Below are 20,097 nucleotides of genomic sequence, written 5' to 3'. Positions count from 1 at the left end.
GGAAACGCAGAGTGCCTATTATTTATTTACAAGAGCCCTGAGCACTTCTGCAAGGCACTAGATGAGGCCTTTCCAAGCTGATGCTCGAAAGCATCAGCGCAGCACACAGAAGGAAGGTTTGGCAAAGCAGGGAAGTAGGAGGCTGTCCCTGCTGCTCTGAGTGGACAGGGCATCCAGGCCACCTCATGTCACTGCTTGCCAGGACTGACACCTGTCCCTGGTTCAGTGTGTGCACAGAGCCTTGCTTTTGTGGACAAAATGGGGAAATCTGTGCTTTTTGGCTACCTAACTACAAAACAAGCAAGAGGTGCACTTTTCCACCGGGGCTGTGTTTAACACCTGCCCACAGCTAAACAGGAGGTCCTTGGCATACTGGAGGTACTGTGTAAAGCGTGGGAAGAGCTGGGGAAGTTTCCACTGGAAGTAGTCAAAAGTGGAGGATTAATTTTCCCTATTGTCCATCGAGATGAGAGACTGGGAAGTTGTCATCTGCCATTTAAAACCCTTTTTTCCCCCCCTCTTCATCAAGAGTTGCAGCTGCAGCAAACGGGTATCAGCTCATCCCCATGGGGAGACCATCCCGGGTGCGCCTGTGTGTGCTTGTGTTGCTCACAAGAGCTTTCCCAGCTGAAGTCCTTGAGCTTTGAGTGAATGCTAGAAACAGAGATGACTTAAATATTTGGCAGCAGCTAGGATAAGCTATCTTTTTATTTTTTTTGAAAAAAAAAAGTTATGTAAGGAGGTTTTATTATATTTATGGGTATTTATTATCTCTTTCTGTAGATCAGAAAATAATCTTGCTGGAACCAACAGGAATGTAAATGTAATGCTTCACGCTCTACGTGAATTAACTTAGACATTTCTTGTGTAAGTTAGAAAGGCATGTGAAAAAAAACAACAAGCCAACAACATTCCAATATTTGCACATCCTGTGGTAATTAGCACATGAATATTTTCCATTTTTAGTCTTTGAGAGAAAGAAACAAAACCCTAACACATTTATGCCGGTTAAAACAAGTGCACATTTTTCCAGCATCCTCCCCGGGATGACTGCTGTGCTTAAGTATTTGTATGCCTGTTTGTATGTATGTTTGTTGTGCCTGTTAGTTCACTTTTGTAGAACAAATGCAGAAAAGGAAAATATAGGTTTTTATTTTTAAGCACAAGAAGGTTCCCTGCAGACAGGATTTTTTTGGTATTATTTATTTATTTATCTTGGGTACTTCTATAGAAATGCAGCAGCTCAGAGGAGGAAGAGCACAGCATACATCACAGCCCTTTTTTTATTACTCTTACTGCACCAGCTGAATGGAGAATTACCAAACCAAACTTTGTCCTTGATTCTGTAAAGATTTTTAGGAGAGGCTCAACTTAGGGCATGCAGGTAACTTCAAAGGGAGTTAAGTGAAAATAGAAGATGCGAGTGGTTCGTGACAGATGGATGCGTTAGAGAAAATGATCTACTCAAAACTCAATCCAGAAGTTCTGGAATTACATTAATTGACCCTTGGTGAGCTAAACAAAAGCTCATTGGAAATTGTGTTCAGAAGTTAAACCCAAGAGTTTTGCAGCATAAACCCCAGTGCAATGGGTATTCATATTATTGCATATCCACTGACTGTTTTATAGGCAAAGGGTGAAACCCCGGCACTGCGGAAGGGAGTGGGAGTATTGCCATCGATTTTACTGATGCCAGAATTTTGCCCAAAACACTTACACTTCCTCTGGCTCGGAGGGGTTTTTATTGACTCTGACATCGGTTCCAGCATCTATGCTGTCACATTGCATGGGATGCAAAAGCATTTCAAAATTAACAACGGGCTTGAGCTGCAGAGCACGGCTCATTGCTCAAACCTCTGAATGCATCTCGACAAAGTTTGATTCTGTGTTTGATTCAAGCCCTACCCTATAGCCTCGTCTCTTTGTATGCCCACAATCGTGTTGGCACACCTGTTGTAGCCCGGGTGGGAAATTCTGTGCATGTAGCAAATCCTGGTTTAGTGGGGCAAACTTAGCACTGATCTTGTTTCACCACGTCAGAGCAAGCTATGTCAGCTACTGCACATCGCTTTGCCATCATGCTAAAGCCACTCCGACAAAAAGCCACCTCAGCAAGCTGTCATTTTAATGTTTTATCCATTTTCTTTTTGTGTGTGTTTGCTCCACATTTCAGTGAAGCCTCATCTCTCCTGCCCACCGCCATAGGCTATCAGTCTGCTGCAAAACTCAGTCTCGAACATGTCACACATAATGAAAAGGGAAAATTCCACCCAAAACATTCTGATCTCTGGCTTTCATACTGAAATCCTCTCCCAGGCAGGAAGAGAAAAGGACAAGTGAGACAGTGGTAGGTGACACTTGGTTGTTTGCTGTGGAACAAGGGACACCATCCCCATGCAGCTTTTGCAGTGGGAGCCCCTAGGTGCCTCACTGGTGCAGCTGTGGGTGGGATGCTGGTGTCCAAGAAGACAGTGTCAAGTAGGTCAAGGGAGGATCTCCTCCCCCTCTACTCTGCCCTAGTGAGACCACATCTGGAGTATTGTGTTTAGTTCTGAGCCCCTCAGTTCAAGAGGGGCAGGGATAAATTAGAGAGTGTCCAACAATGGGCTGCAAGGATGATTAAGGGACTGAAACATCTGTCTCATAAGGAAGGGCTGAGAGACCTCCGTCTGTTTATTCCAGAAAAGAAAAGACTGGTAGGAGATCTTATTAATGTTTACAAATATCTGAAGGGTGGGTGTCAAGAAGAAGGGACCAGTCTCTTTTCATTGGTGTCTTGTCATAGGACAGGGGGCAGTGGAAACAAACCGGAACATAGGAAGTTCCACCTCAACATGACAAAACAATTCTCTACTGTGAAAGTGATGGGGCCCTGGAACAGGCTGCCCAGAGAGGTTGTGGCATCATCTTCTCTGGAGACTTTCAAGACCCATCTGGATGCATTCCTGTGTGAGCTGCCCTGGATGATCCTGCTTTGGCAGGGGGGTTGGATTCAGTGCTCTCTGGACATCCCTTCCAACAACTACCGTTCTATCATTCTCTGATTTATCACTTCAAACTAAACAGCTGTATTGTAATACTGCAAATTAGAAGCCTTCTATATCACAATTTAAAACCACTTAAGATCATGTTATCTTTTAGCTCTTTATTCATCTAGCTAGTTAAGATTTTGAAGACCTAATCTAGTTCCCATTATGACAAAGAGAATTCCATCTTTCTATGCAAGTGCTACACCTTGAGAAGCCAAAACCTTTGGTATCAGCCTTAGACATTTATATCTTACAGCCACTAGCAGCTCAACCTGTAGAGTTTTTTCTCTATCAGTGGGGAAGTTTTGTTCTTATCCCCATTTTACAGGATGAAACCTCTTATTCAGTGAAGTATGCGAGCATGTGCCAGTTTCAACAGAGCTGGTGGAATCTTTCCAGGGTAGACCAAGTTTGCCAAAAGTGCAATTTGAAATGGAAAACTAGTCACAAATTCAGGTTGAATGTAATGAAGGCTTTTGTCAGGAAGAAAATCTGGGGAATTTCTTCTCTCAGGAAAGTTTAAATATTTCATTTCAGTATTTTCAAAATGAACTAAGTAATTTTGACCTTTCTTAAACCACTTCTCAAAGTTAACCTTTTGTGCTCATTATTATTTTGAAAGTAATACGTTAAGCAGATTATTAGATTTCTCAGTGAGAGAGTGAATTATCACTGCTTTGAGTTTCCATTCTAGATCGATCAAAGTGGTCTTACTTGATCCAAAATGAAACTTTAGGGGGGCTTTTATGTTTGATCCACCAAGACATTGTGTGTATTTTGGGTTCAAACTCACCTGAACAATCTTTTCAGTTTGCTGTTCAGCCACCAGACCAAAGGGAACACGTTGGTGCAGCTCTGACTCCCAGCAGCTTAACAACCCCTATTGTTTCCAGTTGACTCCTGTGAAACTACCTGTGCTGGGAGTAAGCCATGTGGCTTTGAGGCTCCCTGAACTGATGCCTAAACAAACTATAGGAAGTCAAATAAGGTGACAGGCAGAGACCAGTGCAGAGCCCTGGTGTCCTGCTCTGAGGTCGAGACCCTTTTTCTCCTCCCGGTTTGCCAAGCTCCATGCAACACATCTGGTTAGGAAGGAAGGATGGGGGCTGGAAGGGGAATTGTTTTCTTTACAGTTTTCAATGTGCATCACCCAAATTGGGGAAGTGTGTAAGGTGGGAGGCAAAGGAAAGAAATGCCTGGGTGAATGTGAAACCGAAAACTGGTCTTAAGTTTTTAGTGGTTCTTATATTAGCCTAAAATATTCTTCTCCCTCTTAGGAATGTGACTGCCTTTAAAATAAATAGCCAGATAGCTCCCATTAGTTACCAAGGGCTTTCTCATCTTCTGTTAATAGCTCCTTCTAATAATGCAAAGTAAGTGATAAAATAAAAATTAGCTGGAATAATCTTGCAGAGATGACTTTAACCAATTAGTCTGTTAAAGGAACAGTGGGGGAAAAAACCCAAAGACATCAATTTCAACATATACCTTTAAACAGCATAATTGCCTTTTGAGTTCCAAACTGTACACAGGGAGGGGGGGAAAAGCAACAAAAAAAACTTCCAATGAAAAATGATCCAAAGGATGCTTACTGCACACCAAAATATTTTCCACCAAACTAAGTTTTGTTAACTTCCCAGTGCCATGTGATATGTATCTGCAGCTCACTCATACTGCCTTAATTTGTTGCTCTGTGTGACAAGTTGTAGTCTGATCTAGCCTGACACGCTATGGTATGCACAGTACACATATATCATGATAAGACAGTTGAAAACCAAAGACAAACAGCCCCAAAGACAGAGTTAAACAGCCTGATCCAGCAAGGGCCTGCATCTGTCAGAGGGAGAGTATTTGAAATGGCACACCTTCCACTTGCAAGTAAATAAATACTGATTGCATGCTATGGCTAGGAGTGAATTCAATCCAGTGTTCCCACGGATGCCTTTGTTGCTTTTTCTCCCTGTGTATTAGATAATGTTCTTCATAATGACATCTATTTTATCAATGTGCAGTGAGAAGCAAACTGTCCTGGGCCCACAAACCTCACTGAAATGAGAAGGGTGAAATCCCTTGGTGCCTGCTGGAGCAAGGGGTGAACCCAGCTGCTGCTGTCGTAACGTGATGCTCTCTGTTGTGCTGGTGAATGCACCACTAATTCAGCCAGCTTTGTTTCTGGCCAGCTTTGGGTTACCATTTTAAGGACACATAATATTTCAGGGCTATAACTGAAGGAGTTTCAGTGTCCAAGGTTCCTCTGGTGAAGGGGGCGAGCTCTTTGGTGGCTGCAGGTTCGGTAAGGAGCTTCTTAGCGCTGGCTTGAAGCAGTGTTAGTTACATTTACATTACTAAAAGATTTGGTAGGAAACAGGTGACTTTTTGTTATGCAGCGAATGAAGACATTGGCAATCATGGCAATGAGCTCATGTTGAAGGGATGGTTATAAAACACAGGAACAAAATTACATCTGTTTTGCTCCTTATGTCTCAGGTATCACATCTGAGGTGTTTGTGGGATCCTGGGATCCAGAGTTCTGGAGCATTACATAGATCTCATTTTCATGCCTAGAAAATCGACCCAGACTAAAACAATGCTTTTCATTACCTGTATTTGGGTAAAGTTCCAGTTAAACATGGCAGTAACTTTAATTAATTCTTCAGTGTTTTGTTTTATAAAGACTCTGGTAGTTGGACCAAGTGAAAGCTGCTTTCACCCAGGTCCCTTTGAGCTCAGCATTGTGGGGGTCTAGCTGAGAAACTGAGAATTTCAGTGGGTTTTAAAGTGTATCTGAAAGTGTTACTAAAGCTGCGTCTGTAGTGTTGTACTGCCTCGCTCTGAGTAACTGGGATGATGAACTGGGCAAGTGCTGTGTCTGGTTAGTGTTTCTACAGACTGTGCAGGATGATCACTCATCCAGAAACAGTTTCCACTCTACGTGAGCATCAGTGGAAACGCTGAGAGTGTTCAGCGCTGTTCTCTTTTTATCACAGAAGAGTGACATTCTCTATGGACCTGCTCCAAAGCCTCATCGTGTCAATGAAAGGACTCCTATTGACTTCAGTGTGACTTGGAGTGGTTCCTGAAAATGGGAACAAAGCAGCAGACTTCATAAATCTTCTGATGTGGTCCTTAAAGCAAGAATTCAGACCCCATGGGGCAAAGGTTTGTGATTAGAAAGACGATTTGGCCTCTCTTTCTTCCTGAACAGAACCGTTCAGGTCTTAGTGAAGATTCACCCTTTGAGAAAAATCATGTGCCAGTCAGCACGGGGGATAGTCAGTCTGTTCAGTGCTACATTATGCCTTTTACTTTTCATTATGGTAAGAGATTTGATTAAGGCAATCAATGAACCTGTGGCTAGGAACAGAAGGAAATAAAGCAAATAAAAAAAAAAGCCAGCAGAGCCATAGGGCTAAAATATGTTGCTGAGAAGTGAAACAATCAAAAGTGTGGAGGGGGGAGGAATTATCACAGCACTGTTGGCACCAAAATGGAATTGAGAGGCTTCAAACTGCCATAAAGCATATGCTGGCACTATTTCATTCTACACCTTTACCATAATGCAGGCTCTTTTCTCTCCTGGCATGAGAGAAGAGATGCCCACCAATGCCCACCCTCCAAACGCAGAAGCAGCGCTCACCAGTGGCTCCTGCTCTTTGCAATCCATTGTCTGGATGCAACTACTTTCCTAGGGAAGTTTTTAGAGGTACTTAGGAAATTAATAGGAGTTACCTCTCTTTCTCTTTGTGCTGTCGACAGAAGCACTTGTATTTCCTTCCCTAGTGGACATGACCTCTTCTTCTCTCCCTTTAGACCTGCTGTGTGTCCTCCATGCCATGGTCTAGTCATGAGGTCTTTGGTGACAGGTTGGACTTCATGATCTCTGAGGTCTCTTCCAACCTTGGTGATACTGTGATACTGTAATATAACTTAGTGCTGTGCCTGATTATGTTAGAACACACGGGGAAGGGAAAGCCTGCTCGCAGTACAACTTTCTGTCACGATTCTTTCAGCGTTTGACTCACAAGTGCAATGTGGCTTTATCACTCCCTAAGTGCAGTGTAGATGCCTGATTTTCAAGGCTAATAATGCAGACCATCACGTTGCTGTGTGGAACCTCTTTTCCACACTGCTCTATACCTGTCATTCAACCTTTTAATTTGATTAGAAGGTTAATTTGCATGGTGCTGTGTGGATTTTTTTACTGGAATATATATATATATATATACACACACATATGTATATATATCTCCTATGAAACATATGATGTAAGATAATCCAAAGCTAAAGAGGCCAATAAAAGCTAGTTCCTTGAGGAGGAAGAAAGAGAGAGAAAAAAAAGCACTGCTCAATGGAAGAAAAGCTTGGTAGGAGTCCAGAGTCCTGACTCATTGTTAGCCTCAAGAGCGTCCTGACTAGCATCAACGTGTTCTGGAAGCAATGTGATTTTCCTACTGTATTAACAACAAGAAAAAATAATAAAATGTAATACTAAAACAATAGGACATACCAGAAAATTTCCACTGAGGAGTGGGGCTCTGTAGTAAGCTCATGTTGGAGTGATTTCCATCCTCTGCACATAATCTGAGCGTCTGGCAAATTGACACAACTTTGTGCCCACCGTGGAAAAGGGAGGAGGAGGTCTTTCAGGTGTTTCTTCTATAGCAAGTGCTTCAGAAAGCTGGGCGATAAAGTATGAAATACATTTCTATCAGTGGGAGCCACCCAGTCAAGAGGGAGCACTGGGGATGTACTTTGTAGCTGCAAAGAAGCACTAAGCCCTCCTGGAAATCTGAAAAATGCCTCAGTGGCCTTCCACCCCTGTCTCTCCATAACTATAGTCTCAAATATATATACAATTTGCATGTGACAGCGTCCTGGAAGCTTGGCTAGTTTGAGCTCACAGTTATCTTTCACTTGATCCTGTGAAATAAATTATATGCAGCAAATCCCAACTGCAGATAAATTCTTCTCCATCTGTTTTTCTATAAGAGGGGAAAAAAAAAAGAAAGGAAGAAAGTAGAAGTACTTTCATGCAACAATTGCACAAGCAAGTCATAGGCTGAAAGACAAAGGAGGAGAAAGTTAGAATGTTTTCTGGTTCAATGCCAAAGATTTCTAAGATAAAAATTCTCCTAAAATAACTGCAAGAGACCAATCGCTGTTGAGCTTAAACAAACCTCAAGTTAAGTTAAATTCAATTTCACTTAAATATTTCTTTGGAGAAAAGGAAAGCATAAATACAGGAAAACAGAACCTTTATGTCTCAATTGTCATCTTTTTTCCCACAGTGTCTCCTAAGCTGAAATGAGGCCATTTGGATTTCAGTAACCAGTCCAAGTATAGTGCAAAATAGATTTCAAGGCAGGACTGGAGTTCACATCTCACAAGCAAAGGAGTTAAAAACATAAAACTGCATGAGAAAGCAAGCACTCAATGCCTAGGGAAGTATAGTTTTACCTGTCAGGAATGAAAAAGTTGGTCTGCATCCATTGCATAGACATAAACTAATCTCAGCAAGGGCTGCACCCAACCAAACAGCTAAAACTGAGCAAATACAATCTGAACTTAGCAGAAAAGCTCCTGAATTAGATTTGTTCTTTCTTTTGCGAGAAAAGTTTTCTGCATTTAAAAATAAAACAGGTACAATCTTGTAATTGTGTGAATCAATGATGTTTGTAGTAACAGTGGCAGAACATGCATCTACAGTTATAATTATAGTTTGCAGGTCACTTAAATGCTTTGCATGGACAGTCCATAAAGAGAATATGGCCAGGTGCTGTGAATAATAGCCTGAATAAATAGAGGAGTTCTAGAAGCAAGGCTAATGAAAAATAAACATTCTTGTTGGGAAATGGAGAGTGACAGCAAGAATTAAAGGGATCCAGTATTTCCAGGTATACAAGTGAATGTGCTGCAAACATTGAATATGATTATCTGAGAAATCTGGAAGGAGTATAAAACAGAAAGTAGTGTTTGATGGTTCCATCTGCCCCTCTGTAATCACAACATGTTTATTTAGGACTTTGTGGGCAGTGAAGGTTTTTTTGCACTTTCCTATTAGTTGTGTTTTTCAGTCTCTCTTAAATGTCTATCAGAAGTGTTCTAACCCCCATGAAAATCCAAACCCAAAAATGCATGAAGGAACACAATCCAAATATCAAATGTAACCATAAGCAGTTAGTCAGTCCATCCAAACAAAAGCAATGAAGCCACATCCTTTCCTTTCCTCTCTGGAGACTCACATACATCTAATAATAACCCACAACGAGCACATTAAGGACAGGGAAGAGAGGAGGAGCTGTGAGTTTTGACCCCATTATAGAAAACTGTCTCCAGCCATTCTGGAGCAAGCATATCAACCAGTGATGCCCCAGTGTAAAAGTTCACATGAAGAATCTGAATCACACCCAGAGAGATGAGCTGGAGCGTATAGCACTGCTTGCAATGTGTGTGAACAATTCAAAGGCTCTAGGAGACTCACTCTGCAACCTCTGAAGTTTTCCTGCTGTCCTACAAGCATATCTTGTGAACAGTTTCACACTCAAGTCAGTACTGGAAAAGCCATGAAAAAAAATCAGAGAAGCTTTTCTTCTGATAAGACAGGCAGGACATCTGCTGTTATGACTTGTGGTCACTGCGTCTCCGCTGCCTTTGCCAAGACCTTCCTCCCCCGCAGCAAGGGATGCTAATGGCACCCCTTTGATTTTTCTTGCTGCCAGGATTAAAGTGTGAAATCATAACCTGTGACATTTTAGGGGAAAGCACTGGGTTTTCTGTTGACAATCTTGCACTCAGGACATCAGCAAAACTCTCTCAGAATTACTTGTTGTGGTGGCTACAGGGTGAGGAGTTGCATAGTCTGGGGAACTTTGTCTGACAAACACTGTGGAGGTGAATCATCCCAGTGAACTGACCAGGGCTACTCTTGTGTGTGAAGTTAAATCTAGGCCTGCTTGCAGGATGAGGGGCTTTCTGTGTCCTTGAAGTCTGACTTTGATGTGTAAGTACTTTATCGACGGCGGATTGTTTCTGTGTGTGTGAATGGAGGGGTTATGAATCTGCCTGAAGTTGTGTTTTGCAAATGTGTTTGTGTCAGTTTTTAAGCAAGTTGTTCCTGCATGTGCTGCTGGGCATTTCTTTTGTTCCTTTCCCTCTGTCAGAGGCTGACAGCACACACTAGCTGCAGTTTTCATGTGATCATTCTTCAGATTACTGCGTGCTTGGAGAAATGTGTAGGTGTTCTTTCTGTGCAATTTCTTTAAATAGTAAGTGAAACAGTACCACAGGAATAAAAACAGTACACCACAAAATTCTGTTCCTTTTCTCCCATTTTCATCTTTCATTCATCTAATGAGCTTATCTTTACTCCCTGCCTTTCATGCCCCACTCTGTATTAATAAGTTCTTCCTTGATTTCATTGATTCTCCCAGCCCACAGTGGCCTTTTTTAATAATTTATTCAATATGTTTATTCTTCTGAAAGCACAGACTGCCAGCAGTGGTTGTGGAATTGTCATCATTGGCTCAACTAGACAGCCATCTCTTAGGGATTATTTAAGGATAAAGAAATCAACCCTTCTGTGATTCAAGGGGAGGAAGGGGATGGATTAAATGACCTGGTAGAATAGTCCGCCCTAATTCAAATTATTCTGTTTGGGGTGGGGTTTTTTGTTCTAAATTCTTTTTGATCTCAATTTCCTAATATTTTTAGATAATGTTCTCTTGTGCTCTTTCTTTGAAAGTATGGAGAATTTGCATGAACCAATTTTTATTAGTTCCCTTGAGAATGTTAAAAACTTCAATTAGGTCACAGCGAAGTCTCTTTTCCAGAGTGAAATTCCTTAATCTTCCTTAATAACTTAAATCTTTGAGAAGTGATGTTGTTCTGCAATGCTTTTTCCTCAAAAGTAATTATATACCAGCTAAGTTGCTACATAATAGTCAGTGCTGTGTTGTGCTCTAAGTATAATCAGTCCCTGGGTTTTGCAGAGCCTATTAGCCCTGATGGGCTGGAAACACATGACTGTCAGTACAGAGTTGCAGGCTGGGAGATAGGAATTTCCAGTTTCCATGAAGCTGACATTTTCTATCTACACAGGAACCTCTCACAGTGTAAATTGATATTCTGGCTCTGTTTCTTCGTAGATCTGCTCAGTTGTAATTTTAAGATTAATTTAACAACAGTGGGCAAGGAAATCCATGAGGCAAATGTGAGTTAATAGGCTGAGGAATGATGCAAGCCTTTCACTTCGTGCCTGTATGATCATCTCTGCCCAGTGTTTGCTCTATTTTCCAGCAGAAGGCATCAAGCTGTTTAATACTGTAAGTAATCAAAAGCTGAAGTTCCTAGTATTGATCCCAGTGCAGTAGGAAGCCAGTCTCTCTCAAGCTTGGCAGATTCCCCTTTGTGGCTGCCCTTCTGCTGTTTCTTCCTTCACTTATGTCAGCTTTGGGGTCATTACATAACCACTCTGAAACACTTCTGCTTGCTGGAATTAAGGGAAAAGAGCCATCCAAATCCTCTTAAGAAGCTTTGAAAGCGCTGCTTGCTTTGCTGTGTGCAGCAGAGAGCACGATGTTAGTCCATCACCAGGTGCAAGGGCAGTGCTGCTCAATTTCATTTTCCTCTGTATTTTGACTCTGAACCCAACATGCTGTTATGTCAGCCTCCAAAGGGGTAAAAAGAGACACATTAGGCTAAAACCTGAAATTGAATGTATTACCTAAACTAGTGTTCCTTGAAGAGCTTTGATGTAACATCCAGAAGAGTTTTATCTCACCTGAAAGTATATGATGAAAGTTATGGAGGGCTTCATGGCCCATACAAATGAAAAGTTTCCTGCCAGCATTGCTGTAAACATTAGGATGATCTGTTTGGAAATCCATGAAAAAATGAGGATTGAAGATGCTGGGAAGTGAGGAGAGGTGCAGGGATCAGTAAGTGATCTAGCTTGTCCCTTGCTTGTCCCATGCACACTACATTCTTCTCTCTGGTCTACATGATCTTAAAAAACATGGGACTGAGGCAAAACCTTGTGGCCCAGACACTCCCCAACCTGAAAGACTGTCATTAAATAGTATCTCTTGTTTTTTAATCCTCCTGTTTTATGAGTTCATTTTCTTCCTGGGTGTCTTCAAAATGTGTACTCATTTTATGGACAACGAGATGCAGATGTTTTGCAATTAGTCGTGTAGACATCCTGCTCAAGAAACAAAGGCTTGGAGTATCTTTCCATCTCACCTTGGTTGATCCTCCTCGTGTGCACAAGGCGACTCATGCTGAAGTTGCCATGTTGATCAACCTTGTCCTCATTCCATGGACAGCAGATAAGGGCAGGTTTGTTTGGGAAAATTGAGAAGTTTCCTTTCCTTAACCACTTCCATGTGAAGAGGAAATCAGGTGGGTTTCATAAAGCACTAAAACCCTGTCTCCTCCACCCACCTTTTTGCTGTTGCACTTTCTTCTCCTGCTCTACTTTCTTCTGATGCTTTTTGCCACTCTGGAGCATTGTCTCTCCTAATAGAGGCACGTTTATAACTCAGTTTTCTATTAAGTCATAATGAGAAGCCCTGCTGCTCCAGTCCTGCTTTCTTCTAAAGTAATGATTCTTTAATCATTCTGTAATAATTACAGTGATGTTTTGCCTTGGCCCTATAGGCATTGTTTTGAGAGCAGGCACTGGTGTGACACTGACATTATGGATGTCTGTGACTTTGGGAAGGAAAAAACCTTGCAGTATTTCTCCTCTCCATTTGCTTTCTTTCCTGCAAATCTCCACACTTCTCTTTTGTAATCTGAGGTTGCATTTCTTCACACATGTTCAGTTACAACAGCCTTGATGTGGCAAACTCTGAACTCTTCCTGCTACAATCAGCAGAGCACTCCTGTCTCTGAGCTCTGTCACAAACACAAAAGTGACACACCTTAGCTTTCTGTCTCACTTGGTCCTCTGAGAAGAGAAAGACGTTGAGGGGGAGGATGGGACTAGAAGTGTCTCAAATGCACCATTTCTGCTGGGCTGGGATTCTTTGGGGGCATGAAGCCATCTCCTGCACCAGCAGCTGTATATCCAGGCATGGCTGGAGTCACCCACATGGCTGTCGAGTATTGGGGATCAAAGTCAGAGCTGATGCAAGGGATGGCTCCAGGACAGTTTCTTCAGACTTTGTTTTGTATCATATCAGGCTTCAAGTATTATATAAATGTTGCCATGCCAGGATATTTTTAGTGTCCCAGAGACTGGAAACAACAACAACAACAAAAAGATCTTTGGTCTCTTGGCTGGAGGATTTACCCATATTTGTTCCAGCCTAATTTGACTCTGTTGAAGTAGTTGAATTTAGTGCATCCAATTTCTAGGCTCAACTTTGGGACATGCAGATATTCTGCTGTATCTGTTTGCTTCAAATATTGTGCTTGAGCAAAACAGGCGCTGCTTGTAGTAACTGAATAGCTGCTTTCTTATGACACCCACTGGGGGGGGGGAGAGAAAGAGAGGTCAGATTCACAGGGAAATTTTTTTCTCTCCCTTTTTTTTTTCCTCAGCTTGGCAAATATGTGAGTTTTAAAAATGTACATTACCAACTTCATTAACGCCAGCAGTAACCAAGTTTGAAGCAGGAATGGAAGTGCAGTGGCACTCAGAATACAGAATTAACCAGGTTGGAAAAGACCTTCAAGATCATCGAGTCCAACCTCTCACCCAACACCATCTAATCAACTAAACCATGGCACCAAGTGCCTCATCCAGTCTCTTTTTAAACACTTCCAGTGATGGTGACTCCACCACCTCCCTGGGCAGCCCATCCCAATGGTCAATCACTCTTTCTGTGAAGAATTTCTTTGTAACATCCAGCCTAAACCTCCCCTAGTGCAGCTTGAGACTCTGTCCTCTTGTTCTGTCACAGGTTGTGTGGGATAAGTGTTCAACCCCCACCTGGTTACAACCTCCCTTCAAGTAGCTGTAGGTGGCAACAAGGTCTCCCCTGAGCCTCCTCTTCTCCAGGCTAAACAACTCCAACTCCCTCAGCCTCTCCTCATGGGGCTTTTTAATATCATCAGGAAATGCAAGCCACTTGTGAGGCCTGTTGTACAGCAGCATATCAAAACCCTTAGCTGGAGTCTTTGGGGTCAAGTTTCTGGTACTATTAATCATTTATATTATATGTGGACACATATTTATGTGTAGGTACTGCACATGCACACATACACACACACATGGAACCAGCCCTAATAATGTAGGGAGTCCTACTGTGGAGAAAGTCAAAGGGAAATAGTGCCTGGAAAGATGAAGAGTTCCTTGCTTGCAGGCAAATGGAAGGGAATGTACTTGGGGAAGCAGGAACACAGCATCATTGCTCATGAGTTTTGTGCCAGTTGCAAGAGGTTTCTGGTTGGTTATTGAGAGGGAAATAAAATGGAAGGAGGAAGAGGCAGTGTGTGAAGAAAGGTTATTTCCTACAGATATATTACTCTATGATTCTATTCTATAATTGCTAGATTTTGAACTTCAAGACCATGATCCTTGCATGAAACTCTTTTGGTGGAGAAGATGGAAACTCCTGAGATTGTTATCATTTTCTTACAATCAATAAAATCCTCCTTTGGGAGGAACAGACATCCACCATTTTAGCAAGAAAGGGAGAAACATGTTGGTATAAATTCTTCAAGACAGCCAAAATGCCATCCCTGGATATTGTCTGCATTTGCTCTTCTGAAGTGAGACCATATACATTCTCCCACCTCTACACCCAAAGAACAAGATTTCAAACATAGCTGGTGAGGAGTTACTAAGAGACACTGGATACTTCACTCCAGCAAAAAGTAAATGCGATGGGTAGTGGGGAGAGAGTGGAATTGCCTTGGGTACAAGTTTAGCACTGTTGTTTATGTGCTTGAAAATGACTCTCGTATTTCCCTTGATGTGGCACACAAAAGAGAAGTGCTAACTAGGACTCAGAGGTTCCACAGGGCATAGCTTTGACTCACCAAAGTCAATACAATCTTTGATTCGGAGCAGGAGGAGGTCTACACATACATGGGACGTCAGCTGGCTCCTAATGAAAACCTTCTGAGTGAGATTAGCTCTGCTTTTTGTGTGCCCCTCTTGGTGTGCCAGTACTCACAAAGGGCTGCTCTGTAGTTGTCCTGCCATCAGTGACTTTTGGTACCTCCTGATCTGATACAGAATGGTTGTGGCTAGGCTGTGCAACCAAGTGGTAGAGCTTGTTTATAATAATCTTTGGGAAAAAAAAAAATCAGAAGATAGTTCTTCATCATATCATAGTGGTACAGGCTGGAGCTATTCAATCAGAGCCCTTACAACCTACATCTTATAACCCTTTCTGAAGCCAGCCAGGGTTATGTTGCAATATTTGTGCTTAAAATTTGATGGGACATAAATTGATTTCCCAAAGCAAGCTCGTTGAATGGATGTTTGTGGTGGACAATCATATCAGCATGTGTGCTCCCGCTGAGCAGGAGCGTTTCAGTGCCTCCCAGCAGACAATGCAGAGCTGAACTCCAAGTGACCCACTTGTCTTTGCTAATCGCTTGCTGATTACAAGCTAATCAGTGCCTTGTTTAGAGCAGCTAAGCCAAAACCACTCTCTGCTATGCTGTGCTTGGAAAGGGGGTTGCATTTTTTGGTCATCTTCACCACTGTGCTGTAATTGCACTAGAGGTGGAGGGTGAAACGAAGACTTGCCCTGTGCAGGGCCCTGCAGCTGTAGGTAATTCGAGTGTTGTATGGGTGTAGACTTCCCCTTTCCTTTGCTCTGTAACCCCACGCAATGGAGAAGGGAGCTCGTCATCATTTTCAAGCGAGTCTGCCAGGCAACCAGAACAAGAGGACACAGTCTCAAGCTGTGCCAGGGGAGGTTTAGGCTGGAGATGAGGAAGAAGTTCTTAATAGAAAAAGTGATTTGCCATTGGAATGGGCTGCCCAGGGAGGTGGTGGAGTCACCACCACTGGAGGTGTTTAGGAAGAGACTGAATGGGGTGCTTGGTGCCATGGTTTAGTTATTAGATAGTGTTGGATGATAGGTTGGACTCCATGATCTCAAAGGTCTCTTCCAACCTGGTCTGGTCTGGTCTGGTCTGGTCTGGTCTGGTCTGGTCTATTCTATTCTATTCTATTCTATTCTATTCTATTCTATTCTATTCTATTCTATTCTATTCTATTCTATTCTTCTATTCTATTTGCATCCACTCATACCTGTATAGGAAGAGAGGCTGGGGTCTGGGGAGAAAACCACCTTCTGGGGCCAATGTGCTGAATTTTATCATCTAACTACCATCCACTAGTGCAGTGGACACCCACAGAAGGTTGTGGTCTTGGTTCACCCTTCTGACGGAGCCATACTCAGCACGGGGCCAAGGGGAAAGGAGAGGAGGAAGAAATTCACACCTGTATTTCTACAGATAACTCACTCAGTAGTAGCTGGTTGAAAGAAAGAACACTGAGTGTGAGCTTACAAGATTTGTTACACAATTTTTGTACAGGCAAGGGAGGGGAGTTAGAAACGTCCTTGTGACACTGGTACAGTAAGAGGATACCTTTTGGCAGCTTCAGCAAACAAAATATGCCTCTTAAAAGCTAATATTATCCTTGCCCTTGGCCGAAAGAGTGCAGATAATGGTTTGGCCCCTTTGACAGCCTGTTTATTAAACAGTTAATCAGCTATAGAGGGTTAAATTTCACCTTAGGGATTTTTAAGATGGGCTTTCTGATCAAGCTTGTCTTGCTGCCAAGCAACTACCTAAAGTTTTAAAACAGGAAATAGAGACAATTCTTGGTGGTTTGTGACTTTTCATATGATAAGGGGCACACATGGCATGAACTATCCCGCAGAGCCTTGCTGATCTGTGAAGCACTGCAGTGACAGCAAGAACCAATGTATTAGTGCAGACCTACTGCAAAAGTTTCTGCTTTTGAAATCCTAAAACTCCTAGATTTGCTGTAGCTACATTCTGATCTAATAATGGACATTTTTTAATGAGCCTGAAGTGTGTTTTTCATGCTGTTTTGTTGTATTTTCCCTTCATGTGTTAATTTGCTAATGCAGCCACAAGAATAATCTGCACTGAAAAGCAGAATGTTTTGTTCTGCAGTACACCCAGGCTAGCTAATCTGTGTCATACATACATTAACTTTTAACTTCTCCAAGTCTACATGGAAAGGCCTCTGATCACAGGTGAAAATGAGTTTAATGTATCACTTTATTAAAAACACCATACCTTCTGATCTTACCAGCAGTTTCTGTTCATTTGAGGTGCCAGACAGGACTAGCAAGATAAGAAATGAGGCTTATTAGCAGAGCTATTGTGTACGGCTAAAACTAGCAACCTTCAGTTTATTCTGCCTCAGCAGTAAGCATGCAAGTGAGATGGTTTTCGTGGGCGTCTATCAGAGTGAAAAAGTACATGCTTGATGGTTTGAAATACAACTAACTCTGGGGGAAAACACCATGGTCCCTCTGTTATCCTGAGATCTATAAACTGTGGATTTCCATGGGCCACAGGGAGTGAAACATGGGGCTGACCCCAAAAATCTGCAGCCTTCCAGCCTGGCTGACGTTCTGCTGGGGCTGTCAGCTATAAACTTGGACCCACTTCCATTCACACGTTATCATCAACAGAGGGTATAAAATAGCAGGCCTGAGCTTTGTTTAAGAAAGTGGCAATCAGAAATCTGCCAGGACTTGACAATAAACGGCAAAAGGGATGGGAATTTATGGGGTTTAAAATTTCCTCACGAAGCTGAGAGCAGGCTGGTGTTTGTTTTTTTGCCTGACCTTACTCACCTTTGCCAGTGAGAAGAAGCCAATTTACAGAGGAAGTTGGCTTTTCCTAGAGGCAGATTTGAAATTTCATGCATGATGTTAGAATTTCCTTGCGTTTCTGCGTGCCAAGAAGAACTGTTTCCACTCATTTTCTCAGAAAAAAAAATGCCACATTCAAGGCACATAGTCTTCAAAATGTTGAGATAATTCAGCTACCAATATTTGCAACATTCAGCCCCAGTTGATAACGTAAACGTTGCTCAGGGAATAGATGTTTGTGCCTGGGAATGGGAAGACCATGACACCTAAGTCCTTCACTCTTCTCTCTTACCATCCTCTGTCATCTCAAAGAAATCACTGCACCTCTGTTTCCCCATTGCCTGTCTTAAGGTGGAAGCTCAGAGGCTGCTTTTTGCTCTGTTTGGTTTTATGACATCTCACATATTGTAGGCCTGAATTCCACTCTATTTTCTATTTATTTTCTTGCTAGTCCAGAAATATCCCGCAATTATACTGAACAGAAAACTGGACTGGAAGGGCAATGCATAATGGTTTTTTTCCCCTAAACTTTTGTCATGCTTTGGTTTTGTTCCTTGTCCTTTCCAGAAGGCTTAATGGAATATCTGCAGTCTGGTTTTAGTACTTGCTTATTGGTAAATGAACCTCTTTTCCTCCTTTGGTGTTAGAAACACTTTTTCTCCTTGGTCCTGGGGATTCATCTGTTTGTTTCATCTTAAGTCTCTTGCAATGTGGAGCAGATTGTTTGATAGTGCAGGGTGACACACGTGCCTTTTTAAACAACTGTTGTCTTTATTCTTGTGGCAGCAAATGCCACTGCTGTCAAAGAAAGTAAAATTGACTCCCACAGGAAAGCTTAAAGAGTCAGATGTGCCATCGCAAATTCTGGCATAGACTGTTTGGAAACCTTTTTCTTCTTGTTTGGCAGGACATGTGCTCTGTCCCTGAACACTCTGCTCAGAAGCTGTTACAAAATATAGAAGACAATAGATACTAAGCAAGTTAAAATTTTATCTGCTTTGAGAGATAGGAGTCTGACTGTCTAAGACATTAGAATTCATTTGACAAGAACAAGAGATCTCATAGCAGTTTTGTAAATGAAAGGCTGTTAGGCAGGCAGTACCTTCCCCAATGTCATGTTTTTTTTAGAACTGGGGCATACATTACACACAAATTTGAGATTATCTCTAACAATTATCTAAAATTAACTGTGGTTTTCTAATGAAAAACATTAAGAGGAGGATCTGATAAGGAGTGGGCCTATTTGTAATACTTGCTACGAAAAAGAAAGGTTTGCTACTCTGAGTGAAACCAAACTGCACCATGTGTCAGAATAGAAGAGAACATTGGCTTCCTTTCCTTATTTATTAGCAGCAACCCTGGGAGTTTATCACATCTCTTGGTGGTTAACTGAAAAGAGCCAGCTTGAAGAAGCGGTGTTCCCATTTCTGTTTCTTCCAGTACTTTCTTTCAATGTCACACGTTGCAACTCTGAGCTCTGCTGGCAGCTGCCGTAGCACAGTTCATGTCAGGGAGGTGCGCAAGTTTGGATGACCAAAGCATGTTCACGTCTGTTTGGTGCTGCACCACAGTGAGCCCCGTGTGCACCCTGAGTTTGATTAACCTAGGACTGCTCTGGCTGTGTCACATAGGCATCTCATGAGAGTATCATCATACAACCACTATTACCTCTGTTCATGCAGCAAGCCTGAGACAACAGAGCTTAGAAGCTCTGACCTGAGCTCCTGAAGAGCCACAGGGCCAAGGCCTTCTGTAACACTGTATTTGTCTGGCTGTGACTTGGCCAGGGCAGCCCTGATTATGATTGCTTTCAAGGACTCCAAAATAAGAATGCTGCCCAGCAGCATATGATGTCTCTATCTATCATTGGCTATGGAAGGCTGACCCAAAGCAATCCCACTGTATGCAGGCTGTGAGTGGGAGACCAACAGCACAGGTTATGCACTCTCCTGGTCAGCCCTTCTGAATCTCTCCAGCGCTGAATGGCAGAAGGAAATTTTGTTATTCTATAAAACGTGTACCCCTTAGTCCAGGCACTGGGTGGGAACCAAGTGGCTGTGTTTAGGAACTCTTCATGCTATGCAGAACAAAAACTACAGGGAGAATTTTTTTTCTGCAGAGTATCAGTTCCTTTTCCCAAGGCACACTGCATTATTACAGGCCAGAGAACAAGTCTCTGAGGAAGATGCTGCCTTTTCTCCTCCAGTGTTTTGCACAACTTGAGCTGTGCAGAGCTGGGTTCAAGG

At 42.3% G+C, this 20,097-nt stretch overlaps 1 protein-coding gene across 1 annotated transcript in view; it reads left to right on the top strand.

Moving 5' to 3' along the window:
• The window catches only part of MAF (MAF bZIP transcription factor), a 680,268-nt gene that overhangs the window by 405,759 nt on the left and 254,412 nt on the right, over positions 1-20,097 (top strand). The window lies entirely within an intron of this gene.

Source organism: Melanerpes formicivorus, unplaced genomic scaffold (genome assembly GCF_026170545.1).
Source record: "Melanerpes formicivorus ecotype bairdi unplaced genomic scaffold, bMelFor1.0.p_v2 SCAF_59, whole genome shotgun sequence".
NCBI lineage: Eukaryota > Metazoa > Chordata > Aves > Piciformes > Picidae > Melanerpes > Melanerpes formicivorus.
Note: the sequence above shows the minus strand (reverse complement) of the source record. Positions and strands in the feature narration are given on the sequence as shown.